Raw genomic sequence first — 20,316 nt, forward strand, 5'->3', positions numbered from 1 at the left:
GCGGTACAAGGGAGTAGACAAGAGCAAGGTCGGACGTAGCAGAAGGTCGGGGCAGGCAGCAAGGATCGTAGTCAGGGGCAACGGCAGGAGGTCTGGAACACAGGCTAGGAACACACAAGGAAACGCTTTCACTGGCACAATGGCAACAAGATCTGGCGAGGGAGTGCAGGGGAAGTGAGGTATACGTAGGGAGTGCACAGGTGAACACACTAATTAGAACAACTGCGCCAATCAGTGGCGCAGTGGCCCTTTAAATCGCAGAGACCCGGCGCGCGCGCGCCCTAGGGAGCGGGGCCGCGCGCGCCGGGACAGGACCGACGGAGAGCGAGTCAGGTACAGGAGCCGGGGTGCGCATCGCGAGCGGGCACCACCCGCATCGCGAATTGCATCCCGGCTGGAGGCGGTATCGCAGCGCACCCGGTCAGTGGATCTGACCGGGGCGCTGCAGTAGCGAGGATGTTGCGAGCGCTCCGGGGAGGAGTGGGGACCCGGAGCGCTCGGCGTAACAGGTAATTTCAAATAATATTTTTATGGAAGTTGCATCTATGTCCCTAATGAAAAGTACTGTACATAATCCCTTGTGGTAGTGGAAACATTAACATATATAAAGACATTAAATGGGTTATCCACCATAAGGTGACTTTAGAACTTACCTGCCAGACAGTAATGGACATGCTTAGGAAGGATCCGTGGCTGTGGCTATCTTTTTGTGAAATGGTTATTTCCTGTTGGAGTTCCCTACCTCCAATTACAATTTTCATGATTCCTTGTTTGTAAATGTGAGTTCACTTTTCTCTCTCCAACACATCAGCCACCCCATATTAAATAGGTAGGCAGGTAGGATTGATCTCTCTCCCTCCCTCCTCATCCTTCTCCTCCTCCATATAAGATAGAAAGGTTAAATAGATAGGATAGATCTCCCCTCCATATTAGATAGGTAGGTAGATAGAATTGATTCCCCACCCTACCATTAGCTACTGATACTATGTCAGGACCTTGTGTGCCAGTGAGGGGTGGAAGGCCTAGCAACAAAACAGCCTGTAGGGCCAGGCTGGAAATGAGTGGCCAAGCATATGTATAAGATGTCGGGGCGGTCCCTGCTGACCTACAGGGTGGACGCTCACTGGGAAAATTCCTGGTATCCTTGTAGGCCGGTCCAGGCCAGACTACCATGAAACACAGATACAGACACTATATTATGAACTACACTTACTTTACAGCCCCTGTAGAATATTCAAATAAAAAAATCATGGAATACCCCTTTAATCAACACCAGATTTGTGATTTAGAAAATACATAGCTGGTTTCCTCCAAAGAAATCAGTGCCACACTTGTTTATAGGTTGTGTGTTGTATTGCAGCTCAGCACCCTCACTACATTGAAATTGAGTTGCAATTATAGAATACACCCATGGACCCTTGGCGACAATAGTCATAAATGTCTGTCCTGGTGCCATGGTACGTAAAATACCAGAGTGAGGTGAGCACAAGAGCTGAGTTCAATTCATAGACTGTGAGAGATGGCTGCTATCAGCAGCTTTGCATTCACAGTGAATGACATTGATTAGAAAATGTACCGATGTCCACCATAACCCCTTAAGTTCTGTGATCAACAGCAATTGCGGCACTTAAGAGCCACCATGACAGTCCCCCTACCTGATCGGCACGGTGCAACATATCTGCACGCCCGCAGGATGACTGAAACACAATATAAGTGGTAGAGGAGTGGGGGAATTAAAATTTGTGTATCTATGTATAAAATATATATATATATATATATATATATACACAGTTCAGTATAATCTTCAGGAATAACATGCAGATGAACCTATAAAGGAACCTAGTATTGGTACCTGAGGACTTCCATAATGATTCAGATTCAATAATCCTTTGTCCGGTGTTTCCATATTAAATCCAGAGCTCGAAGATGTAAATCCGGTGGTGATGTTTTCCTGGAAAAGGGACGGGAGACTGCCCCGGCCTGTGGCATCTCTACCATACCTAGTCACACTGATAAGAGAGCTTATAAGCTGACTGCCGCTAGTGATGTAACTACGGAATAACGGATGATCCAAAAAACCTCCAACACGTTTCAAAGACACACAGTCTCCGTCATCTGGGATGGCTGTGCTGGAAACCTCAGCTATTTCAAGATATATATTGGATGCACTAAAAGAATGAGTGAACATATGTACAATATAAACATGGTTTCGATGGACACCCATTGTCTTAACATCAAAAATAAAAACATAACTCTTCAACAAAAGATTCAGAATTTTTTGGCTTAGAAATAATTACCCTGAATTGGAGGGGGGAAACTACATCACCCAGATGTCGAGGGCCGAGTCAAAAGGAATTTTCGAGCTAAGCACAGGAGTTCCGTACGGACTTAACACGGGCTTTAAGATATTCGGCTTCCTGGAGAAATAACAAAAGAATATGTTTATACTTACAATGTTAAGAGAGTTAAAGCGTTATGAGACTGGCGCTTGAAATAGCAGAGGTTTCCAGCATACAGCCATCCCAGACGAAGGAGACCGTGTGTCTTTGAAATGTGTCGGAGGTTTTTTGGATCATCCATAATTCCGTAGTAACATCATTGGCGGCAGTCAGCTGACCAGCTCTCTTATCAGCAGGACTAGGTATGGTAGAGATGCCACCGACCGGGGCAGTCTCCCATCCCTTTCCAAGGAGAACATTACCACCGGATTTACAGCAAGCATATCCGATATAAGACTTGAGCTTGAAGGGGTCTGGATTTCGTACGGAAACACCAGACAAAGGATCATTGCATCTGAATCATTACGCAAGTCCTCAGGTACAAATACTAGGTTCCTATTGAGGTTCATCTGCATATTATTCATTATTATGCAAACAGGGTAGGATATCGACTACTGAGACTGTTACTAAAATTTTAAGTTGTTGGCTCTGTACCGTTTTTTATAGAATATACAATAGTTTTTTCTAGGTTGGCACATTGCACTTTATCAACTTGGAACTACCTCAGGGTGAACTCTCATACAGTAGTATTTGGGGCACTAAAGCACTAGGTATGCACTCGTAGGTATGCATACAACAGTATTTATGTTCAATACATATTGACAAATGTTTAATTATCCTACTCCTCTACCTCTTATATTGTGTTTCAGTCATCCTGAAGTAACCAACACAAAAGGCCTTATTTTATATTGTTTTAAAACTGTACACAAAGGCACCACATCTAGTGGAATAAAATCTAAAGAAAAATGTCATCTAAGTGTAAGTCTTATTTAGTATTTATTTATATTATTTAGATTTTTTTCACTTGTATGGTTAGCAGGGCACCACACTGTACCAGGTAGCATAATAGGCAACCTTCACCCTCAGACCAATTAGAGCGCTTGTGGTTTTACATTTATTAATATCTGCACCCCCACAACAGACCAATGATGTTCTCACCTGCTCTGTATGGGTCCTGGGTCCAATCTGCTGATAGAGTCTTCTGAGTAGATCGCTGATAACATACTATTATTTAGTGTTAGCACTCTAATGATTTCTAACAATAGTCTCCTATGGGGACATAAAAAAATGTCAATTAATTAATAAAAAAAAATGTGTTTAAAAAAATGTTGTAATCCCATTTTTGTAATCAAAATGATACTGATAAAAACAAATGATGACATCACAAAAAATGAACCCTCATATAGCGGTGCATACCAAAAAATAATTAAAGATACAGGGGGTCAGAATAGGAAAAGCTTAGGAAAAGCATACTTATCATGTTAAAAAGCAGTACAGTTATAGAAACGCATGACCCATGGGCATAATTTTATTCATATTGGTCCCCATTTACTATTGCAAACCCAACATGTTTTGCCAGGTTGTGCGCCAGATTCGGGCGCATTACGCCACAAAGTTTGTCTTAGCCAGAATTTTTGCCAGAATTGAAAAAACTCTCCATTTTACTAAGAAAACCCAAAAAGGGGTGTGTCCTTCTGGAAAAGGGTGCATGGTCATCGAAAAGGGGCGTGTTCCCGACATTTTCACAAAAAACAAACATATTTACTAAGGTTTCCACAGAAAATGTGTTGGATTTGAGCTGAGGAAAACCCTACAGGTCAGAGCATGTGTAAAAAAAAGCAAAATGTAGGAAAAGTGGAAAATGTAGGGAAACCAACAATTTAAGGGAATTAAAATACACAAATAAACCTACCTTCACTTAACCCCTTAAGGACACAGCCCATTTTCACCTCTAGGACGCAGCCCTTTTTTGCACATCTGACCACTGTCACTTTAAACATTAATAACTCTGGAATGCTTTTACTTATGAATCTGATTTCGAGATTGTTTTTTCGTGACATATTCTACTTTAACATAGTGGTAAATTTTTGTGGTAACTTGCATCCTTTCTTGGTGAAAAATCCCAAAATTTGATGAAAAAATTGAAAATTTTGCATTTTTCTAACTTTGAAGCTCTCTGTTTGTAAGGAAAATTGATATTCCAAATATTATTTTTTTGGGATTCACATATACAATATGTCTACTTTATATTTTAATCATAAAATTGACATGTTTTTACTTTTGGAAGACACCAGAGGGCTTCAAAGTTCAGCAGCAATTTTACAATTTTTCACAAAATTTTCAAACTCGCTATTTTTCATGGACCAGTTCAGGTTTGAAGTGGATTTGAAGGGTCTTCATATAAGAAATACCCCATAAATGACCCCATTACAAAAACTGCACCCCCCAAAGTATTCAAAATGACATTCAGTAAGTGTTTTAACCCTTTAGGTGTTTCACGGTAAAAGCAGCAAAGTGAAGGAGAAAATTCAAAATCTTCATTTTTTACACTTGCATGTTCTTGTAGACCCAATTTTTGAATTTTTACAAGGGGTAAAAGGATAAAATTTATACTTGAATTTGTAGCCCAATTTCTCTCGAGTAAGCACATACCTCATATGTCTATGTAAATGGTTCGGCGGGCGCAGTAGAGGGCTCAGAAGCGAAGGAGCGACAAGGGGATTTTGGAGAGTACGTTTTTCTGAAATGGTTTTTTGGGGGCATGTTGCATTTAGGAAGCCCCTATGGTGCCAAAACAGCAAATAAAAAAAACATGGCATACCATTTTGGAAACTAGACCCCTTGAGGAACGTAAAAAGGAATTAAGTGAGCCTTAATACCCCACAGGTGTTTCGGTGACTTTTGCATATGTAAAAAAAAAAAAAAAAATTTCACTAAAATGTGTGTTTCCCCCCAAATTTCACATTTTTGCACGGGTTAATAGCAGAAAATACCCCCCAAAATTTGTAACCCCATCTCTTCTGAGTATGGAGGTACCCCATAAGTTGACCTGAAGTGCATTACGGGCGAACTACAATGCTCAGAAGAGAAGGAGTCATATTTGGCTTTTTGAGAGCAAATTTTGCTCGGGGGGCATGTCGCATTTAGGAAGCCCCTATGGGGTCAGGACAGCAAAAAAAACCGACATGGCATACCATTTTGGAAACTAGACTCCTTGAGGAACGTAACAAGGGATAAAGTGAACCTTAATACCCCACAGGTGTTTCACGACTTTTGCATATGTAAAAAAAATAATTTTTTTTTTACCAAAAATGCTTGGTTTAGCAAAAATTTAACATTTTTAAAAAAGGTAATAGCAGAAAATACCCCCCAACATTTGAAGCCCAATTTCTCCCGATTCAGAAGACACCCAATATGGGGATGAAAAGTGCTCTGCTGGCGCACTACAGGTCTCAGAAGAGAAGGAGTCACATTTGGCTTTTTGGAAGCAAATTTTGCTCTGGGGGCATGCCGCATTTAGGAAGCACCTATGGTGCCAGGACAGAAAAAAAAAACACATGGCATACCATTTTGGAAACTAGACCCCTTGGGGAACGTAACAAGGGGTAAAGTGAACCTTAATACCCCACAGGTGTTTCACGACTTTTGCATATGTAAAAAAAAAAATATTTTTTTTACACTAAAATGCTTGTTTTCCCCCAAATTTTACATTTTTACAAGGGATAATAGCAGAAAATACCCCCCAAAATTTGTAACCCCATCTCTTCTGAGTATGGAAATACCCAATAAGTGGACGTGAAGTGCACTGGGGGCGAACTACAATGCTCAGAAGAGAAGGAGCATCATTGAGCTTTTGGAGAGAGAATTTGGCCATGTGCATTTCCAAAGCCCCCCGTGGTGCCAGAACAGTGGACCCCCCCACATGTGACCCCATTTTTAAAACTACACCCCTCACGGAAGGTAATAAGGGGTGCAGGGAGAATTTACACCCCACTGGCATTTGACGTATCTTTGGAACAGTGGGCTGTGTAAATTAAAAATTTTATTTTTCATTTTCACAGACCCCTGTTTCAAAGATCTGTCAGACACCTGTGGGGTGTAAATGCTCACTGTACCCCTTGTTACATTCCGTGAGGGGTGTAGTTTCCAAAATGGGGTCACATGTGGGTATTTATTGTTTTGCACTTATGTCAGAACCGCTGTAAAATCAGCCACCCCTGTGCAAATCACCAATTTAGACCTCAAATTTACATGGTGCACTCTCCCTTCTGAGCCTTGTTGTGCGTCCCCAGAACACTTTGCGCCCACATATGGGGTATCTCCGTCCTCAGGAGAAAATGCGTTACAAACTTTGGAGGCTTTTTTTCTTTTACCGCTTGTGAAATTTTAAAGTATGGGGCAACACCAGTATGTTAGTGTACAAAAATGTTTTTTTTTTTTACACTAACATGCTGGTGTAGACCCCAACTTTACCTTTTCATAAGGGGTAAAAGGAGAAAAAGCCCCCCAAAATTTGTTAGGCAATTTCTCCCGAGTACGGCGATACCCCATATGTGGCCCTAAACTGTTGCCTTGAAATACGCCAGGGCTCCAAAGTGAGAGCGCCATGTGCATTTGAGGCCCAAATTAGGGATTTGCATAGGGGTGGACATAGGGGTATTCTAAGCCAGTGATTCCCAAACAGGGTGCCTCCAGCTGTTGCTAAACTCCCAGCATGCTTGGACAGTCAATGGCTGTCCGGAAATGCTGGGAGTTTTTGTTTTGCAACAGCTGGAGGTTCCGTTTTGGAAACACTGCTGTAGGATACGTTTTTCATTTTTATTGGGGGGGGAAGGGGTGGTGGTGGTGGTGGGGGGGGGGGGCAGTGTACGTGTGTATATGTAGTGTTTTACTCTTTATTTTATGTTAGTGTAGTGTAGTGTTTTTAGGTTACATTCACACTGACGGCGGATTACACTGAGTCTCCCGCTAGGAGTTTGAGCTGCGGCTGCTGCAGCTCAAACCTGAAGCAGGGAATTCACTGTAATCCGCCGCCAGTGTGAATGTAACCTGTACATTCACATGGGAGGGGGGGGGCAAAACTACAACTCCCAGCATGCACTGACAGAACGTGCATGCTGGGAGTTGTAGTTTTGCAACAGCTGGAGGCACACTGGAAAATACTGAGTTGGGTAATAGAACCTATTACCTAACTCGGTATTTCCCAACCAGTGTGCCTCCAGCTGTTGCAGAACTACAACTCTCAGCATGTACTGATTGCCAAAGAGAATGCTGGGAGATGTAGTTATGCAACAGCTGGATGCACGCAAGTACAACTCCCAGCATGCCGAGACAGCCATTTGCTGTTCCTGAATGCTGGGAGTTGTAGTTTTGCAAGATTTAGAGGGGTTCAGGCTGGAGATCACTGACAGTGGTCTCTAAACTGTGGCCCTCCAGATGTTGCAAAACTACAAATCTCAGCATGCTAAGACAGCAAACTGCTGTCTGAGCATGCTGGGAGTTGTAGTTTTGTAATATCTGGAGGGCTACAGTTTAGAGACCACTGTCAGTGATCTCCAGCCTGAACCCCTCTAAATCTTGCAAAACTACAACTCCCAGCATGCCAACACAGCAAACAGCTGTCAAGGCATGGTGGGAGTTGTAGTTTTGCAACATCTGGAGGGCGACAGTTTAGAGACCACTCTCTAAACTGTCGCCCTGCAGATGTTGCTAGGCAACAGACTCTGCACACGCGGCGTCATACTTACCTCCACCGCCGCCGTGATCACAGCCGCCGCCGCTACTGCACGGTTCCCCCCGCTGTGCCCGGACACCGATGGGCGGGCATAGCGCGGGGAACCGAACTTTAACCCCCCCGCCCCCAGTCTGCTATTGGTCGGCCGCTCCGCCGATCAATAGCAGGGATAGGAGGGGTGGCAACCCTGCCACCTCACTCCTATCTCTTCAAGGGGGATCGAGGGTGTCTTGGACACCCCCGATCCCCCTTATTTTATCGCGGCGCCGCGATTGATGGGCAGGGGGAGAGCGCTCCCCCTGCAAACACCATAGATGCCGTGATCAGACTGATCACGGCATCTATGGGGTTAATGCTGCCGGGACCGGCGCGATCGCGGCCCCGGCAGCTGCGGTGGGACTCCGGCTGTGATTGACAGCTGAGTCCCACCCGCGATCTCCTGCGCTGCCCGCGGCAGAGCAGGAGATCGCTTGGACGTATGCATACGTCCATTTGCGCGAACGTGTAATTCGCCTGGACGTATGCATACGTCCAATAGCGGGAAGGGGTTAAAGGGGTACTCCGGTGGATAACTTTAGTTTTTTTTTAAATCAACTGGTGACAGAAAGTTAAACAGATTTGTAAATTACTTCTATTAAAAAATCTTAATCCTTCCAGTAATTATTAGCTGCTGAATACTACAGAGGAAATTCTTTTCTTTTTGGAACACAGTGCTCTCTGCTGACATCTCTGCCCATTTTAGGAACTGTCCAGAGTAGGAGAAAATCCCCATAGCAAACATATGCTGCTCTAAACAGTTCCTAAAATGGACAGAGATGTCAGCAGAGAGCACTGTTCTCGTGATGTCAGCAGAGAGCTCTGTGTTCCAAAAAAAGACTTTCCTCTGTAGTATTCAGCAGCTAATAAGTACTGCAAGGATTAAGATTTTTTTTAATAGAAGTAATTTACAAATCTTTACCTCTTTAAATCTTTTTTATTTCCTTTAAATATCAGACCTGTAAATGGGTAAAGATTTTAGAGGCATTTATTAGAAGTAGTAATAGCGCAGCAAATAGTTCCTAGATGGCCAAGTCCAGTAAACATATTATTCTTTTATTAGCATGAAGATAAATCACATTTGCATGGACTACATCTTTAAGCACTGTATTAAAGTTATAACGTGACTTGGATTCCACATAGTAAAGACCAACTGGCATAAAACCATCTTTAGACCAAGCATTTTATGCCGAGTGTTTCTGTGTAGAATGTCAGCTTGCAAGGCTAATGACAAAATAAAGCAATGAAAGTTTATAATAGATGACAATTTTGCATGATTTAAGTGCATGACCCTGAAGAGCGTTGGGTTTTTATTATTGCGGAGAGTTGTTCCAGACTTGTATGATTTCACTCTATGAGGATTCACAGATCGAGAAAGTTCTGACCAGAATTTTCTTGGTGGGAAAAAAAACATGTATTCACAGGATTTTGTAGGACTTCAATAGTAAATAGGTTGGTTTGTGAGAATGTGCACGTTTTCTGGCTGATCACACCCCTATGGTTGCAGGTGTATTTTGGCACATTGCACCACATATTGGCACTGAACCCAACAAAAGTAGGTCGGGTTAACAAAAGTAAAGGGTTAATTGAGAGCTAAAATGTTGACATCCTTGCTTATCTATGAATACAGGTGAAACTAAAAAAATGTGAATATCATTCAAAAGTCCATTGTATTTCATTAAAGCAACTTAAAAGGAAAGGAAGCAAGAAGTGCTTCAAAATCTCCTGGTAGATGGATGCGTAGACCCTGGACTTAATGAAGCACAGTGGACAAACACCAGCAGATGACATGGATCCCCAAATCATAGTAATTGGGGGGGGGGAGCTTTGGGGGTTTCATGAGCTGTAAGCCATAAACATCACAATTATGGCAAATCACGGCTTGAACTATCTTGCTTTGCGTGTAATGAGTCTCTCTCTTATATTAGTTTCACCTTTTAAGTTGCATTACTGAAATAAATGACCTCTGCACGATATTCACATTTTTCGAGTTTCACCTGTAGATTTACTCACATGTGAACTCACATAAACATGCATGTTCTTAGTCTTTTGTTCATTTTTTTAATAATTTTTTAGTACATTGGAATTTTTCTTTTTATGCTATGTTATGATTGTTTAACAAGTAACTTAATGAAACGTATGGGATTACCAGGGTAAGAACATATTAAACATAGTGAAGGTTCAAATCTTAAACATTTTCTAACAAGCTGGGAAATATCCTTAATGGGAATTTATGTCCTATGACAGAGACATGCTGTGCTTATTTGTCTTGGAATCTCCAAATCTCCCATTTCATTGCACACAAAGCACATTACGGACATTACAGAAGTCAGAAGATGAAGAGTCACATTGAAATCACCCCGGTCACACAAGGCCAAAACCATGTTGTCTTTACATTTCTATTAAATGAGAGCATTAACTATTTCTTCAACTAACACATTCAACATAAACTAACATTATCAATTTAATCCTATAGTCTGGAAACCTACAAGGGGCAAAGGTGGGCATTATCATCTTTCTATAAATTCATTTTTTTCTTTTATTTTGCTACAGTTTCTGAAACAATTTTCATCTCATCATTTATGAATTATTTCCCTGGTAGGCAGTAACAGTCATTTTCCAAATCTGGCAACTGGTTCTGTACATCCTAAGGACGAAATGTATCTTTTCATGTTCAGTTATTAAAATATATAAATGAATTCATAGTCTAAACAGTTTTCATATAAATAATTAAAATGGAAGCTGAAATTCTTTACTCGTTAGATTTATTCTGTTTTTGCTTGATTCATGTTGAAAGGTAACTCCTGAAGACATGTTATCACACTGATAATGTGTGAACTTCATAAGTAGCCTATCAATAGGGATTCCATTTGTAGCAAATACACCCAAGAGACCCTATGGTCTCTGCCATTTATAGCATGCTCTCAGGCCCCAAAAATCATCAATATCCTGGAATACCAGGGATCAGACCATCAGCTTCACCAAATAAACAAGGAATAGCTGTTAACTGGTGAGATGTTACTTTTTCACTGACTAATGGGGCTTGACACCTAACTGTAACCAAAGGGACAGATGCAAAAACATCCACCAAATTAAGTGAAGTAATGTATGACCTAATAAGATAGAACATTTAACCACCAAGTGTAAATAACATTATTATGTTCCAACCATGTCTCCTTTTAGACCATTGTAACTTGAAACCATGAAAAACATACAATTGCAGGGGTAGTCTGAATTTGTGATGTATGTAAATGGCTATTAGATCCAGCCAATCAGATTTGGCATTTCACTGGAAAAACACCTGTATTACTGAAGTGCATACACTGATTGGCTGTCTAGTGGCGCCTCTCCTCAGCATAATGCGGTACTACATGTTCTAAACTATTCTCTCCTGTGCTAGGATCAGTTGCTTCTTTGGACATCAGAGGAAGAAGTTTTGTTTTTATTTCTGATACATTGTGTGTTCTATACAAGACCTTAAATAAACTTCTGTCCTCAACATATCAAGTTATTTACAGCTTCCAGCAGTTCTTTCTGACTTTTATAAATAAGGAGTAACAATAGCTGTGTTAGTTATCTGCCTATTTTTCTTTAATCTCTATTTTCATTTTTATTTCGGGTTAGTGTTTCCGGTGCTTAACCCCTTAAGGACCGGGGTTTTTTCCGTTTTTGCATTTTCATATTTTTGCTTCTTGCCTTTAAAAAATCATAACTCTTTCAATTTTGCACCTAAAAATCCATATGATGGCTTATTTTTTGCACCACCAATTCTACTTTGTAATGACGTGAGTCATTTTGCCCAAAAATCTACGGTGAAACGGAAAAAAAAATGATTGTGAGACAAAATTGAAAAAAAAAGCCGTTTTGTAACTTTTGGGGGATTCCGTTTCTACGTAGTACATTTTTTGGTAAAAATGACACCTGATATTTATTCTGTAGGTCCATACGGTTAAAATGATTTTGTCGTACTTCTGGAAAAAATCATAACTTCATGCAGGAAAATGTATACGTTTAAAATTGTCATTTCTGACCCCTATAACTTTTTTATTTTTCCGTGTATTGGGCGGTATGAGGGCTCATTTTTTGCGCCGTGATCTGAAGTTTTTAACGGTACCATTTTTGCATTGATAGGACTTATTGATAGGACTTATTTTGGACTTTGGAATTTTTTTTTGCACACGCCATTGACCGAGTGGTTTCATTAATTATATATTTTTATAATTCTGACATTTCCGCACACGGCGATACCATATATGTTTATTTTTATTTACACTGTGTTTTTTTTTTTTATGGGAAAAGGGGGGTGATTCAAACTTTTAATAGGGAAGGGGTTAAATGATCTTTATTCACTTTTTTTTTTGCAGTGTTATAGGTCCCATAGGGACCTATAACACTGCACACACTGATCTTTCACATTGATCACTGGTTTCTCATAAGAAACCAGTGATCGATGATTCTGCCGCTTGCCTGCTCATGCCTGGATCACAGGCACTGAGCAGTCATTCGGCGATCGGACAGCGAGGAGGTAGGTAGGGACCCTCCTGCTGTCCTGTAAGCTGTTCAGGATGCCGCGGCTATCCCAAACAGCCCACTGAGCTAACCGGCACACTTTCACTTTAGATGCGGCGTTTAATAGCACTATTAGCCACAGGTCCCGGCCGTTGTTAGAGGCCGGGCCCGACCCGCTATGACGAGGGGCCACGCCGTGGCCCCGCGTTATAGATTGGGAGCGGACACATGACATTCCAGTACGTCATGTGTCCTTAAGGGGTTAAGAACCAATTACGGCTTATGGTTCCAAGATATATTTTCAACCTACAAGCATTTTCCTGGAACCATTTCATATTGTAACTTGGGGGATCACTGTATTTGGATTTAGCATTTGCTCTAACACATGGCACTTTATCTGTATTAGTAGCATTTAGTCCCATTATTCCAGATATTTACTCCATTTTAGTGCATTTTATGTGCAAATTTTTAAGTATCACTATTATTATTGTTTTTTATAGCACCCTTGGTTCCAGGGTGCTGTACATATCATAAGGGTTCAAATACATAGCGTGAATGTGACACCGAGTAATTGACATACTGATAAAGAGGGACAGAGGGCCCTGCCTGCAAAGGCTTACAGTTGAAAACATTGGAGAACTGATTGTATAATGTAGTAGTTACAATTTTTTTGTACACATTGTTACAAATCTATATTACCAGAGATTTACACTGTTAAAATGACAGTGGTTCTTTTCCAAATCATTGAGCTTGCATGAGACAGTGAGACTCTTCTATGCTTTGTTGTCATGAAGGACAATGGGGGAGATTCATCAAAACCTGGGCAGAGGGAAATTTCCCCAGTTGCCTATAGCAACCAATCAGCTCACTTCTTTCATTTTTAACAAGACCTCTGGAAAATGAAAGAAACAATCCGATTGGTTGCTATGGGCAACTGGGCAACTTTTCCTTTGCACATGTTTTGATAAATCTCCCCCAATAAGACTAATATTTTGCTGATTTATTTCATAAAGACAAAGAAATAAGGATTCTCATTCTTACTAAAACCATATAGAACTCTTTTGAAGGACATAGGGGGAAGTTATCAATATGTGTCTATGTGCAGCCACTTCACAACCTTAATTTTTTTTTATTTTTGGCAGTTTTTTTTTCTTTTTCTTCTGAACACCAAAATCCAAACAGTGCAAGACTTTGATACATTTTACACAAATGAAAAATCCCATCAGAACTTGCTGTAGGATGTCATTTTTCTAAGGTAAGGCAGAAGTGGTATGAATTAGCATTTTTTTTTATGAAATTTTTTTTTTTAAGTTTGCACAATATTTTTGTGTCTTAAGAAAAAAAAAAAAAAGATGCAAAGTCAAGAATTAAGCACTGTATTTCACAGTTACTTTTGTTAAAGTTGTCTAACTGAGCAAAAAAGTTGTGGCAAATTTCAGCCAATAAAATGTCAGGAAGGCAATGATAAATCTCCCTCATACCGTATATGCAGTAAACCATTTCTGCCTATATCATTTTCAAAATGTTTTCTTCACAACAATGGTAGAACAGACACTTTCTATATATTTCTTTCTTTACTTAAACATCTAGAACTTCTTTCTATTTCATATATTCAATTTTATATTAGACTATGTACCAATAGGAATAACACTTTCGACCATCATACCCATTAAATGATCATTGACTGGATCTTCTTACTGTCACACTTTAATATATATGGCTGCTAACTAGAAGTGCCTGTGGCCTCAAAACAACATCAGGGCCAGACTGATTAGATTGTTATCAGACAGGGTGGAAATGCAGTCAGTTAATGGCTGTTATCAGTCTGTGTGTATCCTGGACGCTAGACATAACAGATGAATAGCAAATCTCCTCCAATTTCACCATCTATGTGTGTGAGACATGATTCTGTCACTCCATCGCTCCATTTTCAGATAAAAAAAAAACATCACCCTGTGTGTTACCACCTTAAAATAATGGCATGCTTAGCAATGAATAATTAAATTAGACAGAAAACTTACCTTACTAAAAGTTTAGAGCGAAGACAAAGAACAAACAGAAGCCGCACTCACCATCCAGGACTTTATTATCTTCTATTATCTAGACATGATGTTACAGGCGGGGGAGCGGGTTGGAGAGCAGGGACCCGAACAAGCTGGGACCCGGAACAGTCGCCCCTGCCTGACGCCGCCCCTATAGACAGGAACGCGGCGCCAGAAGACGTCATTCCGGCTAGAGGAAGTGCGCGTAGACGCACAAAACAGCTTGTTCGGGGTCCCCGCTCTCCAACCGGCTCCCCCGCCTGTAACATCATGTCTATGACCGGAAGATAATAAAGTCCTGGATGGTGAATGTGGCTTCTGTTTGTTCTTTGTCTCCGCTCCATGCTTCCTGTGCAAGCTTCGCACCTCCGCTACAGGCTTCTTGTCAGTCCAGTCCCGTCCCATGTGTCGCTGCATGTCTTAGTGGCTGCTTAGTTCCGTATGTGCCAGCATTCTGTCCTCTTTTGGCTTACTTACTAAAAGTTTAATTATGCTGTTTGTAAGATTATGGGTAGAGATGAACGAAATTACAGTACTTCGATTCTGCACAAACCTCATGGCTCTCCTACGAGAGTCTCCTAGGACTGTATCCACCTTTTCCAGCCCACCGGAGCACCTGAAAGCTGAACTAATTTATGCAGGCTAAAGTCAGAAACTGCCGAGCCACGAGGTTTGTGCAGAATCAAAGTACTGTAACTATGCTCATGTCTAATTATGGGGCTTTATTTAAATATTGTAGGGATTTACTGATATGGATGCCTCGCTGCTTAATATATATATATATATATATATATATATATATATATATATATATATATAAAGGCGGGGAAATAATTCAGGAAATGACATTGTAGGATTTCTAATTAATTAAATGGCATATTCCTCGGTAAAATAAGTATTTGGTCACTTACACACAAGCAAGATTTCTGGCTCTCACAGACCTTTAATTTCTTCTTTAAGAGTCTCCTTTGTCCTTCACTCGTTACCTGTATTAATGGCAAATGTTTGAGTCTCAACCTCAAACAGTCACACGCCAAATTCCACTATGGCCAAGACCAAAGAGCTGTCAAAGGACACCAGAAACAATATTGTAGACCTGCAACAGGCTGGAAAGACTGAATCTGCAATTGGCAAGCAGCTTGGTGTGAAGAAATCAACTGTGGGAGCAATTATTAGAAAATGGAAGACATACCAGAGCACTGATAATCTCCTCGATCTGGGGTTCTGTGCAAGATCTCACCCAGTGGTGTCAAAATTATCACAAGAACAGTGAGCAAAAATCCCAGAACCACACGGGGGGGGGACCATTGAATGACCTGCAGAGAGCTGGGACCAAAGTAACAAAGGCTATCATCAGTAGCACACTACACCACCAGGGACTCAAATCATGCAGTGCCAGACCTGTCCCCCTGCTTAAGCCAGTACATGTCCGTTCCCATCTGAAGTTTGCTAGAGAGCATTTGGATGATTCAGAAGAGGATTGGGAGAATGTCATATGGTCAGATGAAACCAAAGTTGAACTTTTTGGTAAAAACTCAACTTGTCGTGTTTGGAGGAGAAAGAATGCTGAGTTGCATTCAAAGAACACCATACCTACTGTGAAGCATGGGGGTGGAAACATGATGCTTTGGATTTTTTGATTTGCATCTGCATCACTGGACCAATACGGCTACCCAAATTTACTATATATATATATATATATATATATATATATATATATATGTATATCTATACTCATGTGTGCTCTCTGAGCAGGGCCGAATTAGCTTATGGACCTGGAATTCCCAGTCCCTACCTTGAAATAGGCCCAACCGGAAAATAAAGAAATATATAAAATATATTTTTCTCTGCCGCCCGTGCATGTCCACGAATAGGGATCCAGGACACTTGTCCCTGATACTTGGATGAACTCTACTTTCAACTCAATGCGTCCATGCAGTTGAAAGCTGCCTGTCAATGACACATCATCGGCGCCTACATCAGGGCAGAATTTATGGCCTGCACTGCAGAGGAGAGAGGATGTGGCCAGGCGGAACTACGCTGGACAAGATATGACTTTTTTTTTCTTTTATTGTGGCAAAAAGGGAAAGGGGACCTTCCTACCTGGCTACCTTCCTACCTTAGCATAAAACTAAGCTGAGACTTACCTACCCACCTGGTTGCCTACCTACCTAGCTGACTGTCTACATACCTATCTACCTGGCTGTTTATCTACCTACCTATCACCTGGCTGTTGACCTACCTACCTACTCACCTGGCTGCCTACCTACCAAGCTGGCTTTCTACCTACATACCTACCTGATTTTCTACCTACTTTACTGTCCATCTACCCAGCTACTTACCTAGCTATCTAGCTACATCTCTACTTACATAGCTAAAGCTATATGTAGACGGCAGCAAACCAAAGCCAATCACACTTCAAGTTGTGGGGTGCTAGTAGGGTAACAGTCTCAGCCGCGGCCTGTATACAGATAAAGTCCGGCAGCACTCCCAGAGTAAAGGTGCAAAATATAAGGTGCTTTATTGACCCATGAAAATATGACGGTTCAAGTACTTATATAGAAATCTACCTACCTGGCTATCTACCTACCTAGTTACTACAGTGGGGATCAAAAGTTTGGGCACCCCAGGTAAAATTTTGTATTAATGTGCACAAAGAAGCCAAGGAAAGATGGAAAAATCTCCAAAAGGCATCAAATTACAGATTAGACATTCTAATAATCTGTCAACAAAAGTTAGATTTTATTTCCATCATTTACACTTTCAAAATAACAGAAAACAAACAAATGGCATCTGCAAAAGTTTGGGCACCATGCAGAGGTAATATCTTGTACTGCCCCCTTTGGCAAGTATCACAGCTTGTAAACGCTTTTTGTAGCCAGCCAAGAGTCTTTCAATTCTTGTTTGAGGTATCTTTGCCCATTCTTCCTTACAAAAGTCTTCCACTTATTTGAGATTTCTTGACTGTCTATCAAGCACTGCTCTTTTAAGGTCTGTCCATAGATTTTCAATTATGTTGAGGTCAAGAGATTGTGAAGGCCATGGCAAAACCTTCAGTTTACGCCTCTTGATGTGATCCCCCATGGATTTCGAGGTGTGTTTAGGATCATTATCCATTTTTAGAAGCCATCCTCTCTGTAACTTCAGCTTTTTCACAGATAGCATCAAGTTAGCATCCAAAATTTGCTGAAATTTTATTGAATTCATTTTTCCTTCTGCTCATGAGATGTTCCCTGTGCCACTGGCTGCAATATAACCCCACAGCATGATTGATCCACCCCCATGCTTAACAGTTGGACAGAGGTTCTTTTCATTAAATTCTGCTCCCCTTCTTCTTCAAACGTACCTTTGCTCATTCCGGCCAAGGCCGAAGAGTTAAATTTTAACCTCCACAGAACTTGTTTCCAAAATGCATCAGGCTTGTCTATATGTTAATTTGCAAAGTTCAAACGCTGATTTTTGTGGTGAGGGCGTAGAAGAGGTTTTCTTCTGATGACTCTTCCATGAAGACCATATTTGTAATTTGATGCCTTTTGGAGATTTTTGGAGATTTTTCCATCTTTCCTTGGCTTCTTTATGCACATTAATATATCCACCCACTTACTTACTCATCCACATAAATACTGGACAAGGACAAGGAGAATATGTATTTGTATAATTTTTTTATTTATCACTGCACAAAAGGGGGACCTACCTACCTACCTGGCTACCTTCCTACCTGGCGGTCTACCTACCAACCTACATGCCAACCTACCTATCTATTTGGCTGTCTGGAAAAGCATTTAATTCTCAGGTAGTAGGGGAAGTGGCTGGCAGCATGAAGGGAAAGACCAAAGCCTTCCTAGCGCTTCCTGCCCTACAGCCAGAACCATGGCATCAGGTGGCAGGAGCTGGAGAGGTCAGTATTGGGGCCCAGCACATGGGGCAGCCGAGCCTGAGCATTGTGTACAGGGGATATGAGTGCTACCTAGCTACATACTTACATGGCTATCTAGCTACCTAGCTACATGGTATCTACCTTACTTCCTACCTAATTAGCTAACAACCACCATAGCTAGCTACCTACCTGGCTACCTAGCTATGTTACACTAGGTATTGTACAATGTTGCAAATAATATAAGTAAATGGAGTTGCACTGTGACCCATAAATGTTCGCAATCCAGCTGTTGATTTGGGCCCATTTTTAGGCCCATCAAAATCTGCAGCACCAGGCCCATTATACTCTTAACCCAGCTCTGTCCCTTTGTTTGCCATTTTATCTGTATTTACACTATGGTTTATATTAGAATTGAGTGAAATTTTCTAATCTTTGGTTGGGAAGGCCTGCTGAACTTTCCAAAAAAGTTTGTTTTATGGCGAAAAGGTACTCTGTGAACCAGCAATAACATAAGCCTCAAAAAATGGGTATAACACTGCCTAAGAGCTAAAAAGTTCTGTATAACACCTAGAAATGTATTCAAGTAGTTTTAAAGTGGGTTTTTAAGTCTAAGTTAAAAGCACTGCACTAGCGGATTTTGTATGCTTTTTAACATTAACATAAAGCTACATAAAGTATCTATGGTTGTTGGCAGATGTCTGTAGGTGTTAAAATGCACCCAGAGGTACTAGAGACAAAATGGATTTTTCCAAGTGCTTCAAAAACTATTTCTTTTTGGTGTTTCAGAATAGTGAAGAACTTGTAGATAGTGAAGAAATAGTTTTTAAATTTTGAAAATGAAATAAAAAAATTTGAAATCCTCCTTTTTTGAGATTTCCTACAGGATTGGTAAAAAGTGTTTTAAAATAGTAAAAACTTGTAGATGACAAAGAAATAGTCAACCAGTTCACAAGGACCTTATTAGCTTCTGAAACCACACAACCCTTTTTCCTTGCTGATACTGCTTCTACTACTACCTGTACTGGTATTGATACTAACACCAACATTCTTACTGATAGAGGACATGTCAGGAGAATTTCTTTACCAAACATATGTTTTTTATTTGAAAAAGATTTGGAGGTTATCTTATCTTTTTGGGGTGATGTCTCACCAACCTACTAGTCAACTTGAACTCTCAACTAGAGATGAGGGAATTTATGAAAAATTCTATTCGGACAAATTTATTTGCAGCGAATAGCTATTAAAAAAGGCTATTTCTGGCCTACAGAAAGCCTCAATAGGGGTGTAGAACACTTTGCCTTACTGTAACATATATAGGGTGTGTGCTGGGTTAGTGAAATAAAAACTGTTATTTAGTATGACATGCAGATCAGAGGCGTCACTATTAGAATCACTGTTGCAGAGTGGCACAATGACAGATCCTGGAGGTGGCATCAGTATGAGGAGACCATATAGTGGCTTAAGGACACAGCATGGTGGTGGCCGCAGCATGATGACACCATATAGTGGCTGAATGAAACAGCGTGGTGGTGGCGGCAGCATGAGGAGAACATATAGTAACTGAATGACACGGCCTGGAGTTGGTGGCAGTTTGAGGAGACCACATAGTGGCTGAATGACACAGCCTATAGTTTGTGGCAGCATGAGGACAACATACAGTGGCTGAATGACACTGCCTGGAGGTGGCGGGAGCATGAAGAGACAATATAGTGGCTGAATAACACAGCATGGAGGTGGCGGCAGCATGATGAGACCACATAGTGGCTGAATGACACAGCCTGGAGGTGGCGGCAACATGAGGAGACCACATAGTAGCTGAATGACACAGCCTGGAGGTGG

The sequence above is a fragment of the Hyla sarda genome, chromosome 5, assembly GCF_029499605.1.
Source record: "Hyla sarda isolate aHylSar1 chromosome 5, aHylSar1.hap1, whole genome shotgun sequence".
NCBI classification, from domain to species: Eukaryota; Metazoa; Chordata; class Amphibia; order Anura; family Hylidae; genus Hyla; species Hyla sarda.